General features: G+C 46.0%; 1 pseudogene; it reads left to right on the top strand.

The window, feature by feature from the left end:
* Positions 1-5081: 5081 nt before the first annotated feature.
* LOC126068842 (melanoma-associated antigen B2-like) lies at positions 5082-6105 on the top strand (annotated as a pseudogene).
* Positions 6106-13196: the final 7091 nt, after the last annotated feature.

Genomic DNA, 13196 nt, shown 5'->3' with positions numbered 1-13196 from the left:
GGTAAGTCTAGTCTTTTTTATTTGCGTGTGTGTGGGTTAAAATATTGTTCCACCTTTTTCTGCAGCTCTGTACATGACCCTCTGTTGTGATCCCTGTCACAGCAGTCAGTGGCGGTAGCCGGGCGCCATCTAGTCGTGCTGGACTCAGTCTGGTGGAGGCTGTGATAATTGTGGTCCATTAGTCGTTTGGACTAATCTTTCCCTTGTGTCCTTGGTTTTTGTCATTTTCTCTTTCTCCAGATGGTGTGGGACCAGTGGAGTATCTTAGGCAGCCGCTTACAGGCTTTTAAGAGCGCAGACATTACTCACCAAAGCAGAATGTAGAACACTTTCTTTATAAAGTACATTATGCCAGTTGAGCTAGATGTTCCCAGAGACCATGGACCCCACAGCCCTCAGCCCAGTAATTTCATCCCTCAGGGAGTTAGGATGTGTCTATGGAGCTACCATGACATTGCCTTGTACAAGTTGTTCTGGCTTCCCCAGTATTGTGTACTGTCTTACCCTTCACCAAATTCACCAGTAAGATATAAAAACTCGTAACAGTAGTTGTTTTTGGGGAAGAGGACATTCTTTCCATTTAAAGAGTTTTTTACTATTTGACATTTTGTATCGTGTACATGTATTAGTTTTGTAACAAAATTTTAAAGCTAATTTTGAAAGTAATATATTTTGAAATTCAACACAATTTTAAAAGATATTAAAATAAATGATTTTTTTGTAATAACTATCCTTTTAAAAATGAACACTGGGAAAAGTAATTGGATCTAAGGCTATCTCAACATGATGTCAACCCAATGAGCAGTTTATTTACTGGGAGGAAAGTTTTGGTGGTTCAAGTCAATCCAGAGGTGCCTCAGAAGAAAGGCCTGGCTGTCTATTTCCCAAAAAATCAGTCCTTGAAAATCCTGTGGAGCACACTCCCACCCTGACGCACATGGGGCTGCTGTGAGTAGTTATCAACTTGACACAAAGAGGTTTGGTTTGGTTTTGCATAGACCACAGAGTCACACTGAGATGATCTAGAATTTGTGGACAATCAGCAAGAACACTTACTCAAAAAGTACCTCTTCTAGTGCTGTTGTGTTTAGTGTATTTTAAAACGCTTTCCGGGCTTGGAGTCTTCTAAAATCATATATACATGAAGGAGATGTTTGCATCTCTGGTAGAATGTGGTCGAGAATACATGTCTTAGGGAGCACCCAAAAGAAGAAACGGAAACTAGCAAGATGATCAAGACGTCAGACTTCAGTTAATCAGGGAGGTTGTCGTGAACTGGGAGTCCCTGGGTGGTGCAGATGGTTAACAGTTTACATTGGGCTGCTAATCAAAAGGTTGGAGGTTCCAGTCCAACCAGAGGCACCTCAGGACAAAAGCCTGGCCATTCACGTCTAAGAAATCAGCCATTGGAAACCCTGTGGAGCACGGTTGTTCTCGGCACACATGGGGACACGATGAGTTGGAATCAACAGTAATTGGTAAGGTCGTGAAATGCCTTAGTTTCTCTTAGCAGCCACATCTCCCTTTTATACTCATCACTTCATCTCTCCTTTTAGTTCAGAGGAAGAGACGTCCAGGGACCCTTCTGGCTCCTGAAAATTCTTGGTCCTGTGAATTTATGTATCGTTTTAGAAGTTTATGTTGCTTTCTTCATCAGCAACTTTCCCTTTGCAGTAAATATGCTCAAATATCATGAGATCTATCTGGTACATTTTTTACACCTGTGCATAAATGGCCACACTGATTACCCTCCCTGTTGTTCAAGCCTTGTTTCTTCCCATACTGACTCTGGGCTTGGCCATAGTGCTTGCTTTGCTCAATGGGTTAATATCAAACATGACACAAGTAGGGTCTGGTCTTTCTTTTTGAGTTAGAACTTTGTTCTACATTTTTCTCCAGCTATGTCCAGGACTCTCTATTGTGATCCCTGTCGGAGCAGTCAGTGGTGGTAGCCGGGCTCCATTTTGCCGTGCTGAACTCAGTCTTGTAGAGACTGTGGTAGTTGTAGTCCATTCGTCCTTTGGACTAATCTTTCTCTTGTATCTTTAGTTTTCTTTATTCTCCCTTGCTCAAGATGGGGTGGGACCAGTGGAGTATCTTAGATGTCCACTCACAGGCTCTTAAGACCCCAGATGCTACTCACCAAGGTAGATTGTAGAACATTTTCTTTGTAAACTATGTTACACCAACTGAGCTAGATGTTCCCCGAGAGCACGGTCCCCACAGCCCCCCGCCCAGTAACTTGGTCCCTCTGGGATTTTGGATGTGTCTATGGCGCTTCCATAACCTTGCCTTGGACAAGTTGTGCTGGCTTCCCCAGTTTTGTGTACTCTCTTACCCTTTACCAAACTTAACACTTACCTATTATCTAGTGTTTTTCCTTCCCCATCGCTCCCCTCCGTCGTAACCATCAAAGATTGTTTCTTTTTGTGCATAAACCTTTTCAGTACAGGAGTGAACTCATACAATATTTGTCCTTTTGTGATCGACTTATTTCACTCAGCATAATGCCCTCCAGATTCATCCATGGTATGAGATGCTTCACAGAATCATCGCTGTTCTTTATCCTTGTGTAATACTCCATTGTGTGTATGTACCACAGTTTGTTTATCCATTCATATAGGTTGTTTCCACCTTTTTGCTATCGTAAACTGTGCTGCAGTGAACATAGGTGTGCACGTATCTGCTCATGTAAAGGCTCTGATTTCTCTAGGATATACTCCAAGCAGTGGGATTGCTGGGTCCTATGGTAGTACTATTTCTAGCTTTTTAAGGAAGCACCAAATCGATTTCCAAAGTGATTGTACCATGTTGCATTCCCACCAGCAGTGTATAAGTGTTCCAGTCTCTCCACAACCTCTCCAACATGTATTATTTTGTGTGTTTTTGATTAATGCCACTCTTATTGGGGTCAGATGATATCACATTGTAGTTTTGATTTACATTTCTCTACTGGCTAATGATCGCAAGCATTTCCTCATATATCTGTTAGCCGCTTGAATGTCTTCTTTGATGAAGTGTGTCTGTTCACATCCTTTGCCCGTCTGTTAATTGTATTATTTGTCTTTTGTTGTAGAGGTGTTGGATTTTCCTGCAGATTTTAGACATTAAACCTTTGTTGGATTTGCCATAGTCAAAAATTTTTCCCAGTCTGTAGGTTTGTTCTTTATTCTTTTGGTGAAGTCTTTTGATGAGCATAAGTGTTTAATTTTTAGAAGACCCCAGTTATCTAGTTTATCTTCTGGTGTTTGTGTATTGCTAGTTACGGTTTGCATCCTGTTAATGCCATGTGTTCAGGAACCTAAATTCTTGAAGATTACCATTGTCTTCTCTCTTGCCAAATCAAATAGAATTTGAAGCTATTTGAGTTCATTCTGAATTGTCATGCAGGTCACCATGGGGAACTGATACTTGCACAGAAGCGTGAAAGAGATGAGAAAGAAAACAATATGGATATCCAGGAAATGAGCATTTCTGGAAGTACTGTGAAATGTAACTACCCTGACATAGGACCTTGCTCTGTGACTCCAAGGAACACATGGGAGCAATTATCATTGACTGAAGTGAACAAGAGGAGAGGCTTGGGAGATGACTTCCCTCTAGAGAGGTGGGGGCCTTGGACTGAGCCAGAAATCCCACCCCTGGTTTCAGGGGGACTCAGGTTACTAGAGGGAGGAAACCCAGGTCCTTCCTGGAAGCAAGTTCAGAAGACTCAGTAAGGAATGAAGGGGTCACCAATTGAGAACTCTGGCATCAAGTGACCCCCACTGCCCTGGACAGCCCTAGGATTCCCAAAACTGCCTGCAAAGGATATGGCTCACTCTGACTTTCAACTGTGAGGTCTCAGGAAGGTGTGCTCTTTGAGGGATGTGGCCTCATGACAACAGCGGGTGGGGTCCCAGGAATGCTGCAGAGTGAAGGGAAGACATGATTGAGGTACTGGGAACACTCAACCCAAAATGGGGAGGATTGCAGTGGGCTCTGCTAATGCCATTAGCCCTGGAAGCCCAGGTCAAATCTGGCAAGTTCCAGGGACTCTGGAATCCTGCCTGGAATGTGTGAGAGAGATGAGCGACTTTGTTTAAGCCCCAATTCAGGAGATAGAGGAATCCCAGAAACTGGTGGGAGTCAAAGTAAAAATCTTTTAGAAGACAATAGGGAATTAACCCCTCTTCTCCCCTCCCCCAAGAAGAGAGGAAGATGCAGCAAAGCCTCCCACTGCTGTTGGCCCAGGGGAGCCACGGTCAGAGGTGTCAGGCTGAGGTGGCCCCTGGTTTGTTCCTAGGGGCAGATGGTCTCAGGGACATGAAGTCCTTGGACTAATGGAGAGGCTTATTCAGCAGAGGCAGGAGACTTGGTCCCTAGTAGGAATCAAGGTCAGGATACGAAATTATGATGAAAAGACTCCTCCCAGAAATGAGGGGGAAACATAAAGCCCAGCACTGCTTTAGGACCTGGGTATGGTGACGTAGTGAGTTGCACTCACTAACTCCCAGAGCATCCCATGGAGGTGAGGGACCTGGTGAAAGGGGGCAGCCATGGTGAGGACCCTGGTGGAGGGCCGAGGCCCCCAAGGAACCGCAGACAGAACGGGCCCCACCATGCTCTCATCACTGAGACGACCTGCCAGGAGTGGTGGCTGAGCTGCTCCTTTAGTTCCTGCTTGTTAGTCACAGAGTGATTTGAGGTGTCAAGTTAGAGTAGCATAGGGGATGTGCCCTGGCCCTGCCAGCAGGTGAGATGATGGCCCTAAGAGTGAACTTAGAAGAACCCCGTATAACCCAGTACAGAGTCCGTAGTGCCAGGCCCTGCTGTCACCCCGGTAAGCCCCAAGCATGGCTGGCAATCTACAACCTAATCCTTCCTCTAATTTTCTCTACAGGGTCCTGAGCAGGATAGTAGGAGCCTTGTGGGGTCCTAGAGCAGTGCCCTCCAAGAATCCTGCAAACTCGGCATTTGTTAAAGCCAAGGAGAGATCTCTCTGCTGCAGGGGTGCACAGCCTCTCAGCCTCCCTCCTCCAGTAGGCCCACATCACCTGCCCTCCTTACACTCCTGCCTGCTGTCCTTGACCAGAGTCATCATGCCTCATGGTCACAAGAGTAAGCTCCGTGCCTGTGACAAACGTCACCAGGCCCAATGTGACACCCAAAGTGTCAACGGTGCTCAGGCCACTGCAGCAGAGCAGGAAGGGTTCCCTTCCTCTTCCTCTCCTCCTTTTGGGGGGTCTCCCCTGCTGCTGGCATTCCCCAGGGGCCTCAGAGCATCCCGCCCATCACCACTGCTGCTGCTGGTGCTTCGGGCACAAGAGCTGCTGGAGGGGCCGAGGGCCAAGATGAGGGAGGTCCAAGTTCCTCTGCGGCCCCAGCCCCCACTGAGAGGTCTCAAAGAGACCCCGTAACCCGGAGGGTGAGCATGTTGTTGCAGTTCCTGCTGCACAAGTATAAAATGAAAGAGCCCATTACGAAGGCAGAAATGATGAAGATCATCAACAAAAGGCACAAGGAGCACTTCCCTGACATCCTGAGGAGAGCCTCTGTGCACATGGAGGTGGTCTTTGGGCTTGACCTGAAGGAAGTCGACTCCAAAGGTCAATCCTATGCCCTTGTAAGCAAATTTGAGATCACCAAGGAAGAGAATTTTATTGGTGACAGGGGGTTTCCCAAGAATGGGCTCCTGATGCCTCTCCTGGGCATGATCTACAGGAATGGCGACCGGGCCACCGAGGAGGAGATGTGGGCATTCCTGAATGTGCTGGGGATCTACGATGGGAAGTGGCACTTCATGTTTGGGGAGCCCAGGAAGCTCATCACCAAAGATTTGGTGCAGGAAGAGTACCTGGAGTACCGGCAGGTGCCCAACAGTGATCCTCCACGCTACGAATTCCTGTGGGGTCCCAGAGCCCACACTGAAGCCAACAAGAAAAAAGTCCTGGAGTTTTTGGCCAAGATCGATGGTACAGACCCCAGTGCCTTCCAAACCGTGTATGAAGAAATTTGGAGATTGAAGAAGAGAGAGCCGCAGGCAGAGAATGCACCGGGGCCAGTCCTAATGCCAGGGCAAGGGCCCCTTTCAGGGTGAAGTCCAGCATGTCCTCCCACCCCTAGTGAAGTCTGATGGAGATTCTTCACTTTGTTGTTGAAAATGGCTGTTAACCTTCTAATTAGTGGAGGCAAGGGGGGCTGGAGGGAGCACATGTATGTCTTCTTGTGTTGCTGTTATACTTGAGTGACTTATACATTTAGCTCGTTTTTTTGCATTTTTCAAATGTTCTTTTTAATTGAAGGTTTATTAAGATTCAGAATCTAAATTCATCGTCATGCATTTATTGCTTGATTTAGGAGTAAGAGTTTTGTATTGTGTAAAACAAATTGAAAATTCTTGAATCTTTTTTTGTGATCTAGAGCCAGTTAACATGGGATCAGAATAGGGATAACCTTGGAAATGTTAAAGAGTCTGCAAAGAGCAGTTGGGTGCACAAGGCAGAGGTGGAAATATATAAAAGTTGGTCAACTCTTGCTTTCCCTCATTCCTTCTGGTAAAAGCAAAACATACATCCACCTGGATTCGTTTAGCTTATTCAAAGATATGGGAGAAAATAAATCGTGATGATTTCCATCTTTTGTTCACCGGTTCTTATTTTCCCCAAAAAGTAACTGAGCATCTGTTCTTTGGAAACCCTGGTGGCATAGTGGTTAAGTACGACACCTACTAACCAAAGGGTTGGCAGTTCGAATCCACCAGGTGCTCCTTGGAAACTCTATGGGGCAGTTCTACTCTGTCCTATACGGTTGCTATGAGTCGGAATCGACTTGACAGCACTGGGTTTGGTTTTTTGGTTTGACTCTTTGGAAGGCTTCATGCTAGTACTGGGGACCTTTAGGCAACGACATCGCAGCCCCTGTGCATAGATTTTAAACTCTAAGAGCAGCTATGAACTAAGGAGGAGGTTGACATACTCTCTAAGACCTAAGGGCTAGTACAAAAGGAGCGTGTACTATAGGGATCCCTCTGGTGTAAATGCCCTGAGGGAAGTCAGTTTGGGGCCTTGGGACACTTTGATCTCTCATGGTGGGGGTGGGGGGATAGTGTTAGGGAGTGGATTTTCACAGTAGGCTGCATGGGGTGGACAAGGGTAGGGGGTGGGTAAGGTGGGTTGGGTGAGGTGGGGGGAGTCCAGATGAGGGTGTGGTGGGGGGTGAGCAGGGCCAGACACTCCCATGATGCCCCAGCATGGAGAGGCCAAGCCTGGAATGGAAACCAGCTCTTCCCAGTTAACTCTGGGTTTGTGGACAAAGCAGAGAGGAATTCCCTCCTGGGTCAGGACTGGAAGATGCCCTGTGTTCTTGTCCTGGTGCACTTGAACACATGCAGTGACCGCGTGTGTCTGCACAGTGTGTCCACGGAGTTCCTGAGAAATAGGGAGCTACTCCTTCATGTCGGGAAGCCACTGTTAGAAGCCTCTTGTGCTGAGCTGGGGGAGCCAGAGCCCATGCCATTGAAAGGACTTTAGAATTAGGTCACCTTGAGTGTCATTTGGCAAACCCCAGGTATAGACTAGACTCTTGGCCGTGGTGATGTGAATAAAAATTGGGGTGACTGAGCTGGAAGTGCAGCTGGAAGGGTGAGTTGTTGGTCCTTAACAATAATTCTAGGAGTTTTGTGTTGCATTAATCTGAGGCAGCCTGCTCCACATGCACATTAAATATCATACTGCCTAATATGGATTGAATTCCCCCCTCTGGAAATATTTGTTGTGATTCCTAACCCTATTCCTGTGGATATAATCCCATCTGGGCATTGGTTTCCTTTGTTATGTTAATGTTACAGTGTTAGTATAGGGCCTGTCTTAAGTCAACCCACCAGTGGCTCCACTGCAGAGATGTGGCCCTCTTCCTCCATAAAGATTACATCCTTGGAAATCCTATGGGGTATTTTTACTTTGTCCTATAGGGAGGGAATCAAATCAATGGCAGTGGGGTTAGTGTTTTTGTGGGGCTTTTATTTTATTTTATTTTTTGGAGGGGTTTTATTAACTCAATCTCTATGGAGATATAAAAGAGCAGATTGAGCAACTGGTGAACCAAGTAAGCACAGATAGGGGAAGATTGGTACCACTCCACCTGAGATCTCGAAGGAACCAAGAAACAGAAGCTGAACACAGACAAGAACCTTCCCCCAGAGCCAACAGAGAGAGAAAGCCTTCCCCTAGAGCAGGTGCCCTGGAATCAGATTTCTAGCCTCCTAAACTGTGAGAAAATAAATTTGTGTGTTAAAACCACTCCCTAGAGCCATTTCTATTATAGCAACACTACATAGGTTAGACATTTCCTAATGGGTGTCAAAAAGCTTTGCCCTTAATTACTAATCTGAAGGTTGGAAGTACGAACCCACCCAGTGGCACCTCAGAAGAAAGGCCAGGCAATATGTCTCTGTAAATATTACCACCAAGAGAACCCTATGGGTGCAGTTCTAGTCTCTAACACATGGAGTCACACTGAGCCAAAATCAACTCAACGGCAAGAACTTAATATAAAATATAATTTAGTTTTTCTTTCTAAGCAATTATTTCTTCTGATTTTTTTTTTTTCCCTAGAACACTGTATATTCTCTGACTTCTCCTGGAGAAATCAAAACAAAACATTCTCAGAGAGGAGGGTGGTACTGTGTGGTGTCAAAGTAATATCTGATATTATTTAAAGACCCAGTATTTGCCAAGTACTTTGCCAGGTGCTTCACATGCATTTCACAGAATGCACCGGCCCTAGGAGACAGGGCTTATCAAACCCACTTCACAGATGAAGAACCTGGGGCCCTGAGAGTTTGGTGATGTGGGCGAGTCCACACCTCTAGTACACGACCAGGCTGGACTAGACCGCTGGTTGGAATTTGTCTGGAGCCCACACTGTTCCGCTCCTCCGAGACAAAGACTGACTTGGTGTCTCTAAATTCACTTTTCTTCTCACTGCTCCAAAATGTATCTCAGGCAAGAAGAACAAGTAACTTTGTGCCCAAAGCACTGGGTTGGACTATACAGCCGGAGTTGTAAGAGTAAATGAGAGGTGACGATAAGGAGAAAGCCCCGGTGGAGCAGTGGTTAAGCACTCAGCCGCTAACCAAAAGGCTGGCAGTTCAAACCCATCCAGCGGCTCCACAGGACAAGGACCTGGTGATCTGCCTTCATACAGATTACAGCCCGTGGGGCAGTTCTCTCTGTCACAGGGGTCACTGTGAGTAGAAACCGACTGGACAGCCCTTAACAAGAACAACAGTAATAAGGAAAAGAAAGATAATATCTGGCGACATCTATACATGCAACGCCAGATGACCTGAGAAGATGAGGGGCTCACAAAACCATCCTGGGGAGCCCCTGCCTGGAGAAAATATATCTATTAGAGCACAAATTACATGACACCCTACATGTGGCTGATGAAAAGAAGGGATAGCTGAGGTTTTTTTTTCTCTGACAGTATAGACCACCTGTCCTGGGCTTCCTGCCTTGTGCTGCAGCTGGGACAGGCACCCATTCTTTGATTAAAAACTGCTCAGGTTTTTAATCCAAGATTCAGGAGCTAAAATAGAGACCCCCATGTAGGAAGACTGGGGAAACCAACACACTAGAGTTTAGGAGTCACCCAGAGACTGACTGGCACCTGCTCTAACTTAGTCATCTAGTGTTGCTGTAACAGAAATACCACAAGTGGATGGCTTCAACAAAGAGAAATTTATTTCTTCACAGCAAAGTAGGCTAAAAGTCCATATTCAGGATGTCAGGCCAGGGGAAGGCTTTCCTTCTCTGTCAGCCTTCTCATCAATCTTCCCCAGGACTAGGAGCTTCTCCGTGCAGGGACCCCGGGTCCAAAGGACACAATCTGCTCCCAGTATTGCTTTCGTGGTGCTATGAGGTCTCCCCTCTCTGTTTGCTTCCCCTTCCATTTTATCTCTTGAGAGGTAAAAGGTGGTGTAGGCCACACCCCAGGGAAACTCCCTCTACATTGGATCAGGGCTGTGTCCTGTTAAGGGTGTTACAATCCCACCCTAATCCTCCCTAACGTAAAATTACAATCACAAAATGGAGGGCAACCACACAATACTGGGAATCATGGCCCAGCCAAATTGATACACAGAATTTGGAGGGGACATAATTCAATTCATACCATGTGCTCTGACCTAGAAAGCCCCAGGCAGGACAGTCAGGCTGAGCATCCCATCACTTATCTTTGAGAGTTCTAAGGGACTTGAAAGCCTTGGCCTAAGAAGGGCACCTCAAGTCAGTAGATGCAGGAGTCTCCGCCTCTGATAGACATCAAGGTGATGGTCCTGACTGAGGATGATGGAAGGACCCAGCCAGAACAGTGGGGTCCCATAGAGTTCTACCCTGGCTATCAGTCCTTGCAGCTCCAGAACAGCCCTGTCTGGATGTAGCTCAGGGGACCCAAGTCAGCGGGCAGCTTGATCTGAGGGGAGCAGCCTCAGGTCAACAGAGCATGGAGTCCCATGACAAGTCAAGTGTCAAGGTGAGGACCCTGAATAAGGAATGAGGGAACACTTTACATTGGGCTGCTAATCCAAAGGGTGGATATTCCAGTCCAAGCAGAGGCACCTCAGAAGAAAGGCCTGGCAATCCAGTTCTGAAAAATCAGTCATTGGAAAGCCCATGGAGCACAGTTGTTCTTGGCACACATGGGGTTGCCATGAGTTGGCATCAATGCAACAATAACTGGTAAGGTTCTGAACTGCCTTAGTTTCTGTTAAGGGCCACATCCCCCTCTTATACCCTTCACTTCATCTATCCTTTGAGTTTCAGAGGAAGAGACGTCCAGGAACCCTTCTGGCTCCTGAAAATTCTTGGTCCTTTGAACTCATCTTTCCTTTCAGAAGTTTATCTTGCTTTGTTCATCAGCAACTTTCCCTTTGCAGTGAATATGTGAAAATATCATGAGAGGTATAAGCAGTAATAGACATGGAAACTATCCTTATAGAACAAAGAATATAATGATAAGTTAAATTTATTGGGTGTTTTCTAGATACCATCTACCATGTTAATCTTTTAGCTTACGTTAGTTCATACGCCAACCCTATTATTGACCCCATTTTACAGATGCAGAAATGGAGGTTGAGAGAACGTTATTTGCTTTAAGTCACAGTAAGTCAGAATCTTCTGGACAGTAGTGCTTTTTGTTTGTTTTGAGGGGGGGTGTCTTAAGTCCAATCACTTTTGAAATACATAGGAGGTGATTGAGCAAGCAGGTTTATCACAAGTGGGGAATGATAGTTTCCATGCCACGTGAGACCTCCAAGAAAACAAGGAAAAAAAGTTGAAGAAAGACAAGGACCTTACCCCATAGCAAACAAAGAGTTAAAGCTTTCCCCTAGAGCCGAAACCTGAATTCAGATTTCTAGGCTTCTAAACTGTGAGAAAATTCTATTTGTTAAAGCCTTCCCCTTGTGGTCTATCTGTTATAACAGCACTGGAGAACTATAACACTCCCTAATGAGTGATAAAATGCTTTGACCTTGACTACTAACATAAATGTTGGGAGTGCAAACCCACCCAATGGCACTGCAGAAGAAAGACCTGGCAATCTGTTTCCTTAAAATTGATAGCCAAGGAAACCCTATAGGGCAGTTGTACATGAGGTTGCATTTGGTTGGAATTGACTTGACGGCAAGAAGTTATTGAAAAATATTGCTTAGTTCTTCTTTCTAAGTAGTATTTCTTCTCATTTGGTTTTCTTTGTAATAGAGTGCTGCATATTCTTACAAACCCTGGAGAAACAAAATAAAAATAAAAAATTCTCAGGTGGGTGGGTGGTATTTTGTGGTGCCAGAATAATCTTAGAAATCAGTGCCATTTTTTAACGACCCAATATGTGCAGTCACTTTGCCAGGCGCTTCTCTCATGCCTTGCACACAATGCACCCGCCCTGGAAGACAGGGCTTATCAACCCCACTTCCCAGAAGAAGAACCTGGAGCTCAGAGTGTTTGGTAATGTGTTTGAGTTTCTAAGTCTAGTACATGCTAGACTAGACCCCTGGTTTGAATCCGTCTGGAGCCCACACTGTTCCACCACTTCTCCCAGCCAGAGGCTCACCCTGTGTCTCTTATTTCACTGTTCTTCTCTCTGCTACAATGTTTCTCAGGTAAGAAAATGAATAACGCTGTGCCCAGAGCATTGAGTTGGACTGTATAGCCAGAGCTATGTGAAAACTAAAATAAGTGAGACGTATGAATAAGGAAAAGGAAAAGATAATATTCAGTGACAATACAATCACTGACATATACAAGGCCAGATAACCTGAAAGATTTGAGGCTCATAAAATCATCCTGGAGAGCCCCTGCCTGTAGAAAGTAGATCTATCAGAACCAACGTTACATGAGCCTCTGTGTGTGGCTGAAGGAGAGAAGGATGAGATCAGCCTGTTTTTCTGACAGCCCACCACCTGTGTTGGGCTTCTTGTGTTTGGCTGCAGCTTCCCCATTCATGCCACTCCTCATTCTTGGACAGGGAACCAATCTCTGCAAGATTTCCAATGGGAAATTTGCTCGAGTTTGCAAGGGTGTGGCATTTCTCAGGAAGCCTTTAATCAAAGAGGAGCCAAGAAGAGGACCCCAGTGAATGAAAACAGAGAGGAATCCCAGAATTTAGGGATTACACAAAGAACTGCAGGGCTTGCTGTGAGACTAGGAGAGCCCCAGGTAGTGCCCTCACGTATTCTGGTTTCTCAGGCACCTTAGACGTTGGCCTAAGGACACCCTCTAAGTCAGTAAAGGAAGGACACTCAGCCTCTGACAGATATCTATGTAATGACCCTAAATGAAGATAATGGGCGGGCCCTTGAGAAGAGTGACATCCCCTAGTGTCCTGGAGTTGCAGTTGGCCCTGAGAGATCTTGGAAACTCCTGGCTGGATATGACTCATCCTGATGTCCAAATCAGAGGTCCCAGGTAAGTGAAGACCTTAATATAAGGGGAGCAGCCTTGGATTCAGCAGGGCGTGGGTATCAGGACTGGTCAGGTTCAAGATGAAGACTGTGAAAGGGGAAGGAGGAAACCACCCAACCTAGATGGAGGAGTTCACACAAAATGCCCCCTCTGTCAGCCCTGGGAGAGTTGTCAGGATGAGGAGTCTCCTCAGTTCTGCCTGGAGGGTATCAGGTCTTGTGGGCATACCCCAGGTCCATAGAGGGAGGAGAC

The sequence above is a fragment of the Elephas maximus genome, chromosome X, assembly GCF_024166365.1.
Source record: "Elephas maximus indicus isolate mEleMax1 chromosome X, mEleMax1 primary haplotype, whole genome shotgun sequence".
Taxonomy (NCBI): domain Eukaryota; kingdom Metazoa; phylum Chordata; class Mammalia; order Proboscidea; family Elephantidae; genus Elephas; species Elephas maximus.
The sequence above is the reverse complement of the archived record's forward strand: the minus strand, read 5'-3'. Positions and strand labels throughout refer to the sequence as shown.